Raw genomic sequence first — 15,200 nt, forward strand, 5'->3', positions numbered from 1 at the left:
GTTCTTTATCTCTTCCATGACCCATTCCCCACTCAGGGAGGTAACTTCTATTAATGGGCCATCACTGCCTGACTGATAAAACGACATCATCCCATTATGAGATGCTCTACCCAGCAGGAGCAGCCAAGCATTCCTACCTGGATAAAAACCTGTGATTTTGAACACCAGAGCAGCTTTTTTTTTTTTTTTCCACTGGATTCCTAGAGGAAGACTGGTATCATCTACACCACTACTGGACCTTCAGAGGAAAATTACATTCTTCTACAGGATCACTGCTTCAACAGAACCACATCTGTCACTCCAGGAGTACTGCAGCCACCATTTATTCAGACTGCTACCAACACCCAGACTGACAGGGTGTCAGGTTATATTGTGACTCAGTGTATTTTGCTTTTTGGGAATAGGTAGCAGCAACCACCGTCTATTTCCCCTTCCCCTCATAGGAATGATGATGATGGTCAGGATGGGCAAGCCTCCCCGGCAGCATGCAGGAAATAAGCATTCAGCTGCTCAGAAAAATGAAGATGCTGCTCAAAGGAAAGCAGCTCTGGAGGCTGCACTGAGGAAGAAGATTGAATGTGAGAAGAAAGCTTTGTCTATTGTTGAGCAGCTCCTGGAAGAGAACACTACTGAAGAGTTCCTTCTAAATTGTGGGAAATGGATTACTCCATCTCACTATAAAGATGTTGTTGATGAGCGGTCTATCATCAAACTGTGTGGATATCCTCTATGTCAGAACAAACTGGAAAATGTGCCAAAGCAGAAGTACAGAATTTCAACAAAAACAAACAGAATTTATGATATCACTGAAAGAAAGTGCTTTTGGAGCAACTTTTGCTATAGAGCATCTAAATATTTTGAAACTCAAATTTCCAAAAGTCCATTGTGGATGAGAGAAGAAGAAAACCCACCAGACACAGAGCTGCTGAAGGAGGGATGGAGTGGACAGTCTGGAGAAGAGGTGAAACTACATGATGAAGTAATTAAAGCATCTGACATTGAAAATCCTAGGATATCTTCAGATCCGTGTGCATCTGATTCTCATGACATAGCTAGTGACAGCAGTTCTGATCCTGAACAAGGATTTATTTCTTCTGTCCTACCAGGAAGTCAGTCAAGTTCAGCCAATTCTGCGTGGCAATTGCACAGTAAAAGCATCCTCAAAAAGAAACAAGGTCAAAAAGTCCATACCAGCCCTAAAACTGAAGATGCGGATGTGGTAGGAGCCACTGAACAACTGTCTCATTGTAAATTAGATACTCAGAAAGAAGGACATACTCGCTGTGTTCATGATGAGGTACCTGCACCACCTTCAAACAATACTGCTCCTGGGAAATTAGGTGCTTCAGAAATCTTTGAAAATACGTATGGATCACAGATAGTTTTTCTAGGTGTGAGCAAAAGAGGAGCAGAACATCTGAAAAGAATACTAGCTAACTCAAGAGAACATAAAAACCCTGAACTGAAGCATCCAGTTAATTCCAAAGGCAGTTTACTAGAAGTGCTTAGCCAAACACTTATGGAATGGAGAACTGAGGAAACTTTGAAATTTCTTTATGGTCCAAACTATACTTCTTTGTGCTCATCAGAGTGCATAGCATCTGTCAGCAAGGAGACTGAAGAACTTGATGAAGATGACTTAGAAACAGCTCATGATCTCAACACTGTTGCTGTAGGGGAGTCTGAAAACAGTTTGAACTACTCTTTACCTTTCACAGGCTCAGGTGGAATAGTTCAGCCTGTGCCTAGTTATGAAAAGTTAAAAGAAGAAGCAGAGTTCCTAGGACTCCGAGTTAAAGAGTTCTATAAAGGAAGGTGCATCTTGGCTGAAGAAGCAGCAATAAAAGCACAAGCAGGGGAACATCCAAGCAAAGAAAAAGATGATCAACAGGAAGATCTGACCTTCCCCCTCATTGATCCAAATGCACAGATGCAGATTAGGAAGCAAATTGTCCTTGAAAAATTGAGAAAAGCATTTTCTGCAGTTTTGGGCCCCCTTCTGATTGCTTCAGGTGATGTTTACACAGAGCTAAAAAATCTTGTCAAAACTTTTTGGTTAACAAACAGAAATATTATTCACAAAATGCCTGAATGGACTCTCATTGCTATTGTTTTGTTATCTGTTTTGTCAGAAACAAATCCACTTTTCAAGAATACTCAGACAAGCCCAATGTACACACATTTCCTAAACACATTACAGGAAGAACTGCATTTCAAAAGTGAAGATCTGGAAAGTTTAACAAGAATATTTAAAATGGACTGACAACTTGAATGAATAAGATGATCATCTTAGCATCTCCTACTACCTCCACAAGTCAAATCATCATCCCTAAGTATTCTGCAGTGTCTTCAGCAGCAGGGAACCCCCAACTACTCCATATAGGGTTTTGGATGCTCCTCACCTTTCCATCAGCTGGTGTGTGGATTGTCCCTCAACCCAATCAGCACATCTGGGTCACACTAGCCAAGAATCTACAGCAGGACAATCTATGCCTGTCCGTGGGTGGCATGAACAACCCGCTGTTGACGTGCCTGGTTGGGATCCTTTTAGTAGCAAATGAATACCCAAATATGGATAAGAAACTCAATGTGGTAGAAACTTGGGATGAGTGGACCAAGACCCTACTGCAAGCACCAGAAGAACCCCAAGAACTGGCATTGTTAGCATTCCCTAAAGCTCATTACTGTGTTCAATTTCATTATCAACCTTCTGGCCAACACCTGACCCACCTTGACCTTATTAGGTCAACCTATAGGAAAGATGTAACCCCATTTAACAAAAATTATACCCCTCCAGATTGATGCAATTACACCAGTCCTACAATTTCTTCATCCTCACTTCATCCCAAGGTGTTGCCCCAGGGAGTGTTTCTTACGTGTGGAGACCGAGTATGGGCCAGGATCCCCTCATACCTCCAAGGGGGACCCTGTAACCTTGGCCAACTTACTATCCTAACCCCAAACATAACTTTACTTTAAAATTGGAAATAGAAAGGGAAATTGGCCTGCTGAATGAGATCATATGCTGAATTTGATGAAAATTGCTATAGCCAAGTTTACTACTGGAGTAAAGGAAACAGAGTAGCAGTCTCATTATTTTTGACTTGAGTGGCTGCAGCAAAATCTCTCAGTGAGCTTTCTCATCTGGAATGTTGGTTTAGTATACAGGCAAACACTGCCTCCCCTGCAGGCAGTGAACTGCTTACTGACGCTGAGACTACCAGGCACACAACATCCAAAACTGAGCAGCAATAGACTTTTTACTGCTTGCCCATGGCCATGACTGCCAGGACTTCAAAGGGATGTGCTGGTTCAACCTTTCTTCACACTCAGAATCCATCCACACAAACAGCCAGAAGCTGAGGGAGCAAGTAAAGGAATTAAAGGTTGAGAACTCAAATTGGATCAATGAACTTTTCAGACAAGGGGGGTTGACAGGATGGGTTTCTTTTTTTGTTAAATGAATTTTCTGGGTTTTGATCATTGTTTTTATAGTTTTACTTAGGTTTCTCTGTTTAGATAAGTGTATGCAGAAGTCCACTGGGGAAGTCTTCATAGTAAGAAAAGAAAGGGCAGTTGTGGAATCCTTTGAACCCCACAGGGAATCCAAAAGCATTTGCATTGGAAGAATACACCACAGAGTCTCCACCTAAACTGAAAGAAAAGACTTTGCCCATGGTGCCTTGCAACACTGTGTAATCTACCCCAGTCTCGTTCTCCCCATATGCCCCTAATTCTCACAGTTTCTCCTTTCCCTCTTTTCCCCTTGGTTGTGGGATCCCTGGTGGCTGGCCCCGTCTTCCCTATGGGGCAATGCCCTTTGTCCTGCCCTTTGTACCACCCCTGTGCCCTCAGATCATTTGCCCCTGCCCCCTGCTTAACCTTGTGCATGCCACATGGTCCTGGTCTTTTGTCCCTGATCCCTGTCAGCGTGCTGGAATAAATTTTTGCTGGAATTTATCATACAAAAGACCGTTCTTGCCTCTCTTTCCTGAGTTAGCTGTGATGTGTGTGTGATGTGTAGACCTGACTGCTTTGTCTGAATGCCGACCCAAGCAGCCACTCCACAGGAGAAGCTTATTGGGAAAATGGTAGCAGCAACCACCATCTAAACCCTGCCTTGCTACAGCCCAGTCTAAAGGACTATGTGAGATGGAATGATTTTCACTGCAGAATCCTGATATGTGGATGAAATTATATCTATTGCACATCCTGGCCAGAACAACATCCAGACCAGAATAAAGTAATGCCTTCTGTGTTGCTCTGACACTGAAAAAATGTTGGACTGCTTCAGTTTCTGAAGAAAGTGCTGGAAAATTTCTTCATGCAGGAAAAGAATGACAAAATTTTATGTTTTTCCCATGGTTTTGGTGACAATTCTGGGGATAACACCAGATGGATCAACTGCTTTTGACTCTCTGGGGATTCTGAGATTGTGAGGGGCTCCAAGCAGGCATGGAATATACTACCTGAGGAGACCTTGTGTTCCTGAGTCCAATGAGTTCAAAGCAAGATCCCTGTGTTTTCATTAAGGCAATACTTTTACCTTCTACGACGAAACCTGGATGGATGAAGGCAGAGCAGTGGCTATTTGTAACTCAGCTTCAGCAAGGCTTTCCACACTGTGTCTCACAGCATCCTCACAGGTTTACTCAGGAAGTGTGGGTTAAATAAATATACAAGTGAAGTGGATTGAGAACTGATTGAACAGCAGATGCCAGAGTGGTCAACAACTCAGCCCTCCAATACTTAAAGGGGAATTGTGAGAAGGATGGGGACAAACATTTTAATCGGGCCTGTAGTGATAGGAAAAATGGTAATGGTTTTAAACTAAAGGATTTAGACTAGATACAAGGAAGAAATGTTTTTAGATTGAGGGGGGTGAAACCTTGGAACAGGTTACCTAGAGAGGCTGTAGATGGTCAATTTGTCCTGCTTCCAGCCAGGACAGGGGTAATTTTTGCAGTAGACTGATGGGCATGTGGCCAGGAGCCAGAGGTTATTCTCTACCATCTTATGCTATTGTTGGTGGCAGGGGGAAGGTGTTAGTGTTGAAACACATAATCACTGAATGATTATATGCAGGTGCTTTTATTGAAGAGCTCTGCTCTGGGAATCAGGGGTACAGGATGCAGACACAAATCTGACTCCGACATGGACTCAGGATGGACATGTTTTTATACCCTTTCATTATATTACTACATATTAATTATTAAACCCATATTGTTCTATTGTATGAATTCTTGTAGTTTTCATCAGGCCCCCCAAATATAGTTTTTTATTATTCTTAAGCAATAATCATATTCAAGTACCAAACAATCATTACATTGAAGAATCATATCGTTTATCATATGATGATTATGCAGATGCAGTTTCACATGGTCTAGTAAAAACAAGACCTAGCCTTTGTTTCCAAGGCCTACATAGTTTTGGTTCCCTTCTCAGGCCCAACCTCTCTTTCCACCTCCCTTGAATCTATTGTATAGAGTTTCCATGATTTTTTAGAAACATTTTAACCCTATGCTATCAAAGGGATTTTCTTCTGAGGACAGGAGGTCACTTCTGGTCAAGTAAGCATGGCAGAGAGAGTGGGGTGGCCTCAATTCCAAGCCAAAGGGAGCAGGTTCTATGTGAATCATTTTTGGCCCAAAGGCTGGAATAAGCAAGGGATGGGCAAGAGGTTAGTAGGGAACACATCCAGGACAGCTGACCCCAACAGACCAAAGGGATATTCCCAGAGTCACAGAATGGCTGAGGTTGGAAGGGACCTCCAGAGGTCGGCAAGGACTTAAAGAGCACAGTTGCCTGTCTCAAAGACTATCAAGATCCCAGTGGAAGGAACTTGCCATAAGGTAAACCACAGTGGAAACTTGAGCTAAGCACAGAAGAGAGAAATTTGTGTGTCTGGGCTTGCAAATGCAGGGTGTAACCAAAAGTGTGTACTCTGTTACCATCTGTGGAAACCAGGTGGGGGAGTGTTCTCTATCTGCTGTTAATGGCCCAGCTGATAAAACCAGGTGTGACCATGCTCCTTATCTCTTCCAGGATCCATCCTCCCTCTAGGGAGATATCTTCTGTTAATGGGCCATTTGATTCTCACTGCATGACTGATAAAGTGACACCATTCCATTGTGAGATGCTCCACCCAGGGGGAGGAGCCAAGCATTCCTTCCTGAATAAAAACCTGTGATTTTGAGCACCAGAGTAGCTTTTTTCCACTGGAGCCCCAGAGGAACACCAGACCGATCTGCACTACCACTGGACATTCAGAGAAGGACTGCACTCTTCTGCAGGAAGAGTTGATTGTTGCTTCAATCAAGCCACACCTGTCACTCCGGAAGGACTGCAGCCAGCATTTAGTTGCAGTGCAGTGGCAGTGTGCACTGCCCCAGACATGAACCCCCTGACGAAGGTGAAGCTGATCACTGAGCTGAACGCGCGGGAGGCAGAGCTGGGCGTGCAGGAGGCGGTGTCGTGGCACGCGGAGTACAGGGACAGCGCCTGGATCTTTGTGGGCGGGCTGCACTACCAGCTGACGGAGGGCGACGTGATCTGCGTGTTCTCGCAGTACGGCGAGGTCGTCAACATCAACCTCGTGCGGGACAAGAGGACTGGGAAGTCAAAGGGCTTCTGCTTCCTGTGCTATGAGGACCAGAGAAGCACCATACTGGCCGTGGGTAATTTAAATGGGATCAAGATCAAGGGACGGACCATCCGCGTGGACCACGTGGCAAACTACTGGCCTCCCAAGGGGTCCCCCAAGGAGGACTGGGATGAGGTGACCAGAACCCTCCATGCCAAGGGCTGTGGGGTCAAAACGCCACCTCACACTTTGTCCGACTCCCTGTCTGAGGATGAAGATGTGCCCATGAAAATGCAGGAGAAGCAGCGGAGCAGAGCAGAACAGTCAAAGTCAAGCCCACAGGCTGAGAAACAGGTAAGCACAGAGAAGCCCCATCCCAGGATCATGTTCAAGAAGGAGAAGGAGGACCCTGGGTATGAGCAGTATGCTGGCGGGAGCTCTGACAGGGCCTTAGTGGATTTTGGCAGCTGGGAGCGACACACTAAAGGAATTGGGCAGAAGCTTCTCCAGAAGATGGGATATGTCCCTGGAAGAGGTCTAGGGAAGAATGCTCAAGGAATCATCAATCCAATTGAGGCCAAGCAGAGGAAAGGCAGAGGCGCTGTGGGTGCTCATGGCTCCGAGGGGACACCGCAGTCCTTGCAAGACTTCCCTGTGGTGGACTCAGAAAAGGAAACTGAGGAGAAATTTCAGAAGGAGCTTAGCCAGTGGCAGAAGGTCCCGAATGGAGGCAAGAAAAAGCCCAAGTACAGCTACAAGACAGAGGAAGAGCTGAAAGCCAAGGGCAGAATCAGCAAGCAGCTTGCAGCCCCTCAGAAGGCGATGTCCCAGGTCAAGGTGATTGACATGACGGGCTGGGAGCCGAAGGTTTATTACAGCTACAGCCAGATCAGGCACAAGCACAACATCCTGGATGATAACCCCCAGCATCCCCTGTGCAGGGACTTCAAGTCCCAGGGCTTTGCCCTGCCCCACCTGGAGCACAACCTGCAGCTGCTCATTGACATTGCGGAGCAGGAGATCATCCAGATCGACCGGCAGCTGCAGTATGAGAGGGACATGGTGGTCAGCCTGAGCCATGAGATCCAGAAGATGGCTGAGGTGCTGTCCCATGAGGAGAAGGCCATCATCTACCTCAGCGAGGTGCTGGACTTGGTGGAGGATTGTGAGAGGCGGATGCAGCCGGGCTGTGAGAACCCTCTGACCCTGGATGAGTGTGGAAAGATCTTTGAGACCCTGCAGGACAAGTACTATGAGGAGTACTGGACGTCGGACAGGGTTGACCTGGCAGTGGCCATAGTTTATCCTCCCATGAAGGAATACTTCAAGAACTGGGATCCCCTCAAGGACTGTACATATGGCACGGAGATCATAGCCAAGTGGAAGAGCCTTCTGGAAAACGGTCAGCTGTTATCCCACAGTAGGCAGGACCTGTCAACAGATGCTTTTCACAGACTGATGTGGGAGATCTGGATGCCATACGTCAGAAACATTGTGGCACAGTGGCAGCCTAGGAACTGTGGATCCATGGTGGATTTCTTGGATAGCTGGGTGAACGTTGTTCCTCTGTGGATACTGGACAACATTCTGGATCAGCTCATCTTCCCAAAGCTGCAGAAGGAGGTGGAGAGCTGGAATCCGCTGGTGGACACAGTGCCCATCCACTCGTGGATCCACCCCTGGCTGCCACTGATGCAGGCACGGCTGAAGCTGCTGTACTCGCCCATCCTCAACAAGCTGGCCAATGCCCTGCAGAAGTGGCACCCCAGCGACTCCTCTGCCAAGCTCATCCTTCAGCCCTGGAAGAATGTGCTCACTCCCAACTCATGGGAGGCTTTCATGGTCAAAAACATTGTGCCTAAACTCGGAATGTGTCTGAATGAGCTCATCATCAACCCTCACCAGCAGAACATGGATGCCTTTCATTGGCTGATCGACTGGGAGGGGATGATGTCTGTCTCCAGCCTCACTGGGCTGCTGGAGAGACACTTCTTCCCAAAGTGGCTGCAGGTGCTCTGCTCTTGGCTCAGTAACAGCCCCAACTACAATGAGATCATCCAGTGGTACCTGGGGTGGAAGTCCATGTTCTCAGACCAGGTGCTGGAACATCCCTCCATCAAAGACAAGTTCAGTGAAGCCCTTGACATCATGAACCGTGCCGTGTCCTCCAGCATGGGTGGGTATGTGCAGCCCGGCGCCCGGGAGAACATCGCGTACCTGACGCACACGGAGTGGCGCCAGGACTTCCAGTACAAGGCCACGCAGGAGTGTCGTGAGGCCGAGAACACAGCCCAGCGCGGCATCGGCGCCGCTGCCGGCTCCATGCCCATGAGCTTCAAGGACCTCATCCAGACCAAGGCTGAGGAGCACAACATTGTCTTCATGCCCATCGTCAGGAAGTGGCATGAGGGCAAGCAGCTCTACACCTTCGGCAGGATCGTCATCTACATCGACAGGGGCGTGGTGTTCATGCAAGGGGAGAAGACCTGGGTGCCCACCTCGCTGCAGAGTCTCATCGACATGGCTAAGTGAGGCCCTTATGGGGACTGAGTCAGTACCAAGGGACAGCTTCCGGGTAACCCTTAGAATAAACAAGTTCCTGTTTTTGTATTTTTTAATCTGTATTTTAGTCCAGGAAATTTTTAGAGTGTATGGAGGACAACTTCTTGTCAGAGCTGGTGGGTTAGCCCACCAGGGGAGGGACTATATCAGACCTGTTGTTTGCAAATATAGATAGCCTGGTAGGAGATGTGGTGGTTGGAGGCCGCTTGGGGCACAGTGATCATGCAATTATAGGGTTCTTGATATTTGGTGATATCAGCAAGAACACAAATAAGACTTTTACATTGGACTTCTGGAGGGCAGACTTTGGCCTATTTAGGAGACTTATTCAGAGAGTTCCTTGGGAAGCAGCCCTTAAAAACAAGGGAGTTCAGGAAAGGTGGGCATGCCTCAAAACAGAGATCTTGAAGGCACAGGAAGAGACTGTCCCTGTGTGCTAAAAGGCAAGTTGACACAAGGTAAAACACATCCATCCTGGATGGGCAAGGAAGTTTTGGAGGAACTTAAGAATAAAAAGAAGATGTATCATCTTTGGAAGGAGGATCAGGACTCTCAGGAAGTATTTAAGGGGGCTACTAAAGCATGTAGGAAAATAATTAGGGAGGCCAAAGCTCAGTTTGAACTTAGAATGGCAACTTCTCTAAAGGATAACAAAATATGTTTTTGCAAATATATTAACAGTAAAAGGAAGGGTAAGACCAGCCTTTGTTCTTTATTGGATGAGGGAGGGAACTGCAGATGAGGAGAAGGCAGAAGTGCTTAACGCCTTCTTCACCTCAGTTTTTAGTGGGAAGACAACTTGCCTTCAGGACAACTGTCCTCTTTGGTTGGTTGATGGTGTCAGGGAACAGAATGGACCCCCTGTTATCCAAGAGGAGGCAGTCAGAGAACTGCTGAGATGCTTGGATATTCATAAACCCATGGAACCAGACGGGATCCATCCCAGGGTGATGAGGGAGCTGGCAGATGAGCTTGCAAAGCCACTCTCCATCATTTACCAACAGTCCTGGCTCACTGCTGAGGTTCCAGATAACTGGAAGCTGGCCAATGTGATGCCCATTAACAAAAAGGGTGGGAAGGAGGATCCTGGTAACTATAGGCCGGTTAGGCTGACCTCAGTACCCATTGTTTTGGTGACAATTCTGGCACCCCAGATGGAACAACTGCTTTTGACACTCTGGAGATTCTGGAATTGTGAGGGGCTCCAAGCAGGTATGGAATATATAACCCGAGGAGACCTTGTGTTCCTGAGTCCAATGAGTTCAAAGCAAGATCACTGTGTTTTTATTAAAGCATTACTTTGGGGTAAATATGATGGTGTTGGTGATGCTGTCTCAGCCCTAAAATCCCAAGCCAAACAAAATTAAAATGATAAAAAGTGGTTACCGTTTATTGAAGCTCCTCCTGGTGCACTTCTGGCAAAATGCACATGTGACATAGGGCTTGGACACTTTTGTAAGTTTAGGAAATTAGCATAATTGAAAAGAATCCCCAATTAGAAATACAATTAATGAAGTAATTCCCCCTCTTGGTTTGGCCCCCTACTCAAGACTCCCCCTTGCTTCCAGCTCCACATTGTTCATGTCTAAATACATGGGAAAGTGGAATGGCCTTGGTTCACTGAAGAAGCAAGATTAGAACAGTATTCCAGGAATGTGGTTGTCTAACACAGTACTGGAATTAGCTGAAGAAACTGTAGAACTATACAATAGTAGTCTACAGAGCTACGAATTATATGAAAAGTATATAGAAAAGCAAAAATCTTTTGGCATCAATGGTAGAATTGGATAATGAAAAGAAAATACTAGCGATGGTATCACTTGCTATCCTCTATTAAATACATGTGTGAAGTTATAGAATTGAATATCCAAAATGGGTTTGAGACTTGGTGCCTGGTTAAAAGTATAAAATGTAATTGCATGGTGAATTCTAAAGTTTTGGTGCACACAACAGTTTGGTTTTAGTGCAAAAGCTAAAACATGTGGGTTTTGTTGTGGACATTAGGGTTCCTTCTGTAGGAACTCACAGAAATTTGATTTGGTATAAGGGCTCTATGAAATCTTGTCATTGCCTGGGTGAACTGCAAATTTTGCAGCTGTGGTTTTGCGGGGTTGAAATCCCCCCCTTGTGCCTTTTTGCATGGTTTGTTATGGAATACCCAGAAGTGGCAGGTCTGAGTTGTGAAGCCGATTCTGCAGCTCTTGCCTTGTGGGGTTCAGTCCCTTGTGTGCTGTTTAGTGGGAGCATTGAGTTGAAGTCTCAGGTGTGGGTAAAAGAGAAAATCAAAAAGGAATTGCAGGTTTGAGTGCTGCAGGATGTTAGGGAAATTAATCCATAAATGCCAGAGGTTTATGTCGAAAAAGGAGACAAAGGAGTCCTTTTACTTTATTCCAATTAAGGGAGAGGCCATGGGGCATTTCCCCAGGGTCTCTCAAATTTCTTGAGGATGCAGCCTCCTATTTATCCTAAAGTCCTGGCTGCATTTCCCTCTCTCTTTCCCCATTGGCTGAGGTACTTGAAAGTTACAGACTTCCCGGAGTGCCTAATACCTAAAATTCCCCTTTAATGTATAACCCTCCTTTTAATTTTTAATTCTTTTGGAATTGATGGGTTTTCCCCATTGTTGCTTTCATCTTTCAATATTCAATTTCATTTATCAGCAAACCCACAGTTAGTTTGTAAAAGCAAATATCTTCTTTTCCATTCATCCATCAGTGGAATCCTTCCCATTATTTCTTTTATCTCTCAGTGCTAGTTTTATCTACCAGCAGACCCACTGCTTGTTTGTAAAGACAAGTCTATCATTCCTCTCAAGGGTATAGTGTGAGTTTGTTTCTTAGCAGCATGTGTGTCTGCGTGTGTAGAGAAATAGGTTGTATGTGTTTAGTCGCCCTGGCACATAAAACAGGAATGCCTGTTACATACAAGATCCTTTGCTGAAAATGTGTTTGTCTTATGTTGCAATGCAAGATGTAACCACAAGGATGTGCTCTATTACCATCTGTTAAAACCAGGTGGGGCAGTTTTCTTTATCTCTTCCATGACCCATTTCCCGCCCAGGGAGATATTTTCTGTTAATGGGCCATCACTGCCTGACTGAAAAAATGACATCATTCCATTGGGAGATGCTCCACACAGTGGGAGGAGGCAAGCATTCCTACCTGCATATAATCTCAGGTTTGGAACTCCACAGCAGCCTTTTCCACTGAATTCCCAGAGGAAGACTGATGCCATCTATACCGCCAGTATTGGACCTTCAGAGGAGAACGACATCCTTGTGGGCGAGATCCCCACCCACGGCCTGGCCCGGAACCACAAGGAGCACGCCAAGCTCATGGCCCTGGAGCGCGCCGGCTGCCCTGCATCCCCCCTGGAGCCCCCCAACTCAGAGGGGGAGGAGAACATGGGCTGGAGCAGCGTCCACCTGGCTGAGGGGAGGCAGCACCAGGACTTCTCAGCCTTGTCCACCATGATCCTGGACGAGGAGCCCATCGTGAACTGGGGCCTGGCGACTGCGCTGCTGCTTTGCCAGAGCAAAGGGCTGTTGGAGACCACGGTGCAGAAAGAGGTGTGAGTGAAAGCCCCAAACAAATCGCTGCCCTTGGCCATGTACAAGATGGCCATGTACATCTTGTCATCACGGACAAGATGGCTGTTGATGACAAGTACAGCTGGTGTGAGGATTACCGAGGCTTCAGGCAGGATTTCAAGGAGAAAGAGGGATACAGACCCGACATCAAGACGAGTACGTGGATGAGACTGGCCGCAAGCTCACCCCCAAAGAGGCGTTCCGGCAGCTCTCCCATCGTTTCCATGGGAAGGGCTCGGGGAAGATGAAGATGGAGCGGAGGATGAAGAAGTTGGATGAGGAGGCGCTACTGAAGAAGATGAGCTCCAGTGACACCCCCCTGGGCAAAGTGGCGCTGCTGCAGGAGAAGCAGCGTGCGCAGAAGATGCTGTACATTGTTCTGAGCAGCTCTGGCAGGACCAGTAATGCGAACACCATCACCAAGTGATGGGCTCGGGGACAACTGGGGAACACCTTGGGGACAACCTGGGACGTCCCAGTGTTAGCATAGAAACACATCATCACAGGGATGATTATATGCATTGCTTTATTGAGAGAGTTCTGGGGGTCAGGGTACATACCCAAATCCAACTCCGACATAGATTTGAAATGGACTGGTTTTTATACTCTTCCATTACATAACTATGTATGTTAATTATTAAACTCACATTGTTCTATTGTATCCATTAATCTCATCCGAGCATGAATTTTATAAACATCGATTCTCATGATTCTGGTTTAAGATAATAATCATATTCTGCTACCAAACAATTGACAATCATGTCATTTATCATATGATGATTAGATACAGTTCCACCCGACCCAGTCGAGAATATCTAACTTTATTTCCAAAGCCTACGTGTTTAACTTAAGAATCAGACTCATCCCCCCCTCTCCCCTGATTTATTACCTAGGCAAAGTTATACTTGATTTGGTTAAAACAATAGCATGAAAATAACATCTTGGTATGAGAATAACATCCTGGTTGCTGTGAAGCTAATGTTCTGTTCCCCAGCTTTGCTGCCTCAGAAATAATTTTTAATCCTATACTATCGTTCCTCCCCTTTGAAAGTATTTCACTCTAATATGAAAATGATTTCATTTAATACAGTCCATTTGTCTTCTGAGTCTATTCTGGATGTTCGTCTTCAAATCCGTGGTTGTCATGGGCTTCTGTTGTGGAGGTTATTATGGATCGATGGTGCTGGATGTGAAGTTTTGTCTCGCGTCAGTGCCTTCATAATTATTCTGTTCCAGGATGTCCTTTTCTGTATTTCTCCTTTCAGGATTCTATAAACTAACCAGATTGCTAGAAATATGATTAGTAAAATTATCAAACTCTCGAGGATAGACTTCACCCATGAACTAACATTCCATCCTAACCCTTTAAAAATTTTATCTAACCAGGTAGTAGCTAAATCTTTTTGCTTCTCATGTGCCTCATGCACTATTTGTCTCAACTGGCTGATATCATGTTCTACATCTGCAGTTTCATTTGGGATGTGGATGCAGCAATGGTCAATTTGTCCTTTTAAATACCCACACACTCCATGTTCTTTCAGGAGTAACATATCCAGAGCCAATGGATTTTGCAAAGTCATTCTGGTGGTGGCTTGTAATTGCACATTGAGTTCCTTGAATCCTTGCTGTGTAATTCTTGCTAGTCTGTCTACCTGACCTCTGAGCCTATACAACATTTCCCTATTTTGGTAGTTTGCAACAGGACCGAAGAAAGACTAGAAGGGCTACCCGAGTTTTACTCCACTAGAGGGTTCCTGCCAGGTGTCATTTTGATTCTCATTATTTGGGACATCTGGTTTCGCTCTTATCTGCAGGAGCTCATGGCTCCCATTAAATGAAGACCTCTTCCAAATGGGACATAAAGTTGGGAGGCCCATAGTGATTTCTTTCACCTCCCCGTCTACCGGCAAGTGTGTTGTCCACGCACCATCACTTGTTGCCCATACTAATTTTCCTGGACTTCGGATTATACTTTTGCTACATCCCACTTGAATTCTAGGTTCTATTTTTCCCTGTTTGTGTCTGACTCCTCTGCAAGCACAACCAATTAGTAAGGCTACTGCCAATGGTGACCATTGTTTTATCTCCAAATCATCAGAATTGCAATCATAAGCCTTAACACATGCCCATCAACCTACTTTATTTGCTTCCCTTCTACTACTAGTGTCTGTGTTTATTACTGCTGGATCTGTGTCATTCTCAGGGCCTTTCCGTTTAATACACCAAGGAGTGCTTGCCATATACTGGAACTTCTGGAATACGCTCACAGACCATGCGCTGTCCCAGGGCTCCAATCCTTTCCAATCTTTTTCTTCACACTTCCACAGCACCGTGGTCTCTGTAGCATTTCCTCTAACCTTTTGATAGTGTGGTAACCAGCATTCCCATTTTGCTAGATCTTGGTCTTTTACTTACCACTCTATGATTTGTCTTACCTTTCCATGACTTAAAATACAGTCCTGTTTA

General features: G+C 45.6%; 3 pseudogenes; all 3 read left to right on the plus strand.

Annotated features, from left to right (window-relative positions):
* Positions 1 to 463: 463 nt before the first annotated feature.
* On the plus strand, positions 464 to 2,263 carry LOC136290361 (putative RNA polymerase II subunit B1 CTD phosphatase RPAP2; annotated as a pseudogene).
* A 4,131-nt stretch (positions 2,264 to 6,394) lies between these two features.
* On the plus strand, positions 6,395 to 9,115 carry LOC136290308 (tuftelin-interacting protein 11 pseudogene; annotated as a pseudogene).
* Positions 9,116 to 10,095: 980 nt separating this feature from the next.
* Positions 10,096 to 13,161, plus strand: LOC136290362 (U4/U6.U5 tri-snRNP-associated protein 1 pseudogene; annotated as a pseudogene).
* Positions 13,162 to 15,200: the final 2,039 nt, after the last annotated feature.

This window comes from Chamaea fasciata, unplaced genomic scaffold (assembly GCF_029207755.1).
Source record: "Chamaea fasciata isolate MVZ Bird 193981 ecotype frontalis unplaced genomic scaffold, bChaFas1.0.hap1 SCAF_5, whole genome shotgun sequence".
NCBI classification, from domain to species: domain Eukaryota; kingdom Metazoa; phylum Chordata; class Aves; order Passeriformes; family Sylviidae; genus Chamaea; species Chamaea fasciata.